The sequence below is a fragment of the Littorina saxatilis genome, linkage group LG2 (assembly GCF_037325665.1).
Source record: "Littorina saxatilis isolate snail1 linkage group LG2, US_GU_Lsax_2.0, whole genome shotgun sequence".
NCBI lineage: Eukaryota > Metazoa > Mollusca > Gastropoda > Littorinimorpha > Littorinidae > Littorina > Littorina saxatilis.
In genome coordinates this window covers 7,411,606-7,415,027 of record NC_090246.1, presented here as the reverse complement: position 1 = coordinate 7,415,027, position 3,422 = coordinate 7,411,606, and positions in this window count along the sequence as shown.

Below are 3,422 nucleotides of genomic sequence, written 5' to 3'. Positions count from 1 at the left end.
CGCGTTTGGCCAGACAGCTGTAAGAAAGGTAGGCGAAATAAATGGACAAACCAAGGAATAAATGAATAAATCAAAACACCTCTGTGTATTCATAAGCTCCATAACCAAATTGCCCCGCTTGTGGCCCGACAACTGAAAGATGTGTAGATTCAAACAACAAAATAGATGAAGAAATAAATACATAGATATATACATAAATGGGCAAACGATGAAATAAACGAATGAACCCAAAACACCGGGGCTCTCCGCGGGCATCCCACGCTATATGGCCATCGTCACAGCGTGTGGCCAGACACATGAAAGAAGGGTTGATGCAAACAACAACATAAATAGATGAATAAATTAATAAATACATAAATAAATAGATTAATACACAAACTAACAAATGAAAAACAACTGTGCTCTCTTTAGGCATAATTTTCGCAGCGCGTTGTGTGGCAGCTGAAGGAACAGAAGTGGTAAACATTGTGTCATACTTGGGCGGGTGCAATACCTATTGCAAGTAGAATCACATAATCACATCAACATACAAAGGTACATGTATGCTTTAAACTTTACGTGGAGGCACATTGACTGTACTCTAACTGACTGCAATGGTCGAAACTTTAACAGCTTGATCTCCGGCAAGATGTTAATGTCGGACAAGAATTACAGCAACAAATAAACAATTTGATCGTAACCAAAAGAATACACAACAGTGCTTTCAGATATGATGATGGAAGATGATCAAAAAGGGAAAACATTCTGTCCAAATATATAACAAGGCAGGAAGAGAAAAAATAGCTTAGGTTTTCCCAGCCTTGAACTGATAGACGAAGTCAAAAAAGGAGGATTTGGTTTCATTAGACAAAAGATTCTTATGTCCGCACTTTATAATTAAGATACATGTAGTTCATGAATATCTGCACCGTTTACTTCTTATTACACCCCCGGTATAGGGGTGTGTATAGGATTCGGTCCATGTGTTTGTTTGTTTGTTTGTGTTCGCATATAGATCTCAAGAATGAACGGACCGATCGTCACCAAACTTGGTCAACAGGTTCTATACATTCCTGAGACGGTCCTTACAAAAATTGGGACCAGTCAAACACACGGTTAGGGAGTTATTGGTGGATTAAGATTCTACAAGGACTTATAGAGGGACATATTAATGGTCAAAGGGAAATAACCTTCTCAGTTGGTGGCAGTGAGAATGGTAAGGACGGGGGTGTTTTTCCTACCTCGGAGGAATTTCTTATTTAATCATTGGATTTGTTAGTATGTGATCATTATCTGTATGTGCTTCCACAGCTGATATTAATTGGGCAACTTCGCGAAGCCTACTTCATGAAGGTCGCTGCAAGTAGTTCTGTCACTGAATTTTCGGTTTGAAAGAATTGAGAAGTCTTCTCGAAGTCAACTTCGGGTCCAAGAATGCGGACTGGCCAGTAAAAAGGTGAATGTGACTCCCACAAACAATACCTTCGTGAGATCCCCTCCTGCAAAAACTGCCACGTCCCTCCTGCTCTCGACGTAACTTCCGGTCAGATCGCATTGACCACAGATCACTTGCATCGACTTTCCCTCGCCCAGGTCTCTGCAAACGATCATGCTGACATAAAACAGATGGACAGATTCATTGTGAAAGGCCAATCGGAACTAAAGAATGAACAGGAATAACTCTTTGCTTCTCTCTCTCACACACACACACACACACACACACACATATATATATATATATATACGCTCACACACACACACACACTCACACTCACACACACACATACACACACACACACACACACACACACACACACACACACACACACACACACACACACGAACACACACACGAACACGCACACACACACACACGAACACACACACACGCTCACACACACACACACGCACACGCAAGATTGTGGTATGAACGATTTTGAATGAGCGAATGACACCAAAGAAGAACAACGACACACTTTCAAGGAATACATCCTTACAGCATAATTATGTTATTAAAAAAAAAACACCGATACTAACGTTTCTACAATCACATCACCGTCAGAATAATTTGCTCCTCTGTAAGTCGCGTGGGCGTTTTCTGGGCTGACCCTAAGAGTGACCGTGACTTTCTCCAATGGTTCATTGTACTCCACTGACGTCACTAGCAGAATGCAGTTCCCGATAACGCAGTGCGTTGCCACAATGTAATCCTCTGTCAGAGAAGGTCTTGGGAGAACCGAGAAACTGTGAGTGACACGAGAAGAAAGCTGTGCATGATATCATGTAGTAAGACAAACAGTCAATTGATCTTCGTGCGTTCTATTTTTACACCCCCGGTATAGGGGTGTGTATAGGTTTCGCTCGATGTGTTTGTGTGTTTGTGTGTTTGTGTGTTTGTGTTCGCATATAGATCTCAAGAATGAACGGACCGATCGTCACCAAACTTGGTGAACAGGTTCTATACATTCCTGAGACGGTCCTTACAAAAATTGGGACCAGTCAAACACACGGTTAGGGAGTTATTGGTGGATTAAGATTAAGAGTGACATATTAATGGTCAAAGGGAAATAACCTTCTCAGTTGGTGGCAGTGAGAATGGTTATTTCCCTTTGACCAACGGGGGTGTTTTTCCTACCTCGAAGGAATTTCATGTTATCTTTTTTTCTTTCGCCCTCCATTCCTGCCTTCACTCACTCACTCACTCTCTCACTCAATGACTCAATGAATCACTCACTTACTTACTTACTTACTTACTCAGGGGCGGATCCAGAGGGGGGGGGGGGTGTCCGGGGTTTTGCAGAACACCCCCCCCCCCCCCCCCTTAGCCTAAAAAAAATATAAAAAATAAAAAGAGACTAAAAAAAGAAAGAGAAAAAATGAATTAAATAAAGAAAAACTGAGGGCTCAGATTGCACCAGATTGCTCCATTTTCCTTGATTTTTATCAAACAAAAGTCAGGGGGGAAATGCCCCCGAACCACCCTAGGAGCCAGCCTTTCTCTTCTAAGTGACGGTTTTGGAAAGTAGTTGGCTCAGGTTGCACCAGATCGGTCAATTGTCCTTGTCCAAATTTGTCTTCTTAATTCTACTTTTTGGAAGGTGTATTAGGGGACGTTTCTTGGCTCAGATTGCACCAGATTGCTCCATGTTCCTTGTTTGTATCAACGTTTTCCTGATGGGGGGGGGGGGGGGCATGCCCCCGGACTCGTCTAGGAGGTTCGAATGCTTCGCGCCCTCAACTAAACGCTTTGCGTCGTCGAATTGTCCCAAAAAGAAATTTGGAAACCCCCCCTTAAAAATGATGTGATCCGCCCCTGAACTTACTTCCTTACTTACCTACTTACTTACTTACTTACTTACTTACTTACTTACTTACTTACTTACTTACTTCCTACTTACATACTTCCTTAACTTACATACTTAACTTACTAACGTTTTTTGTCA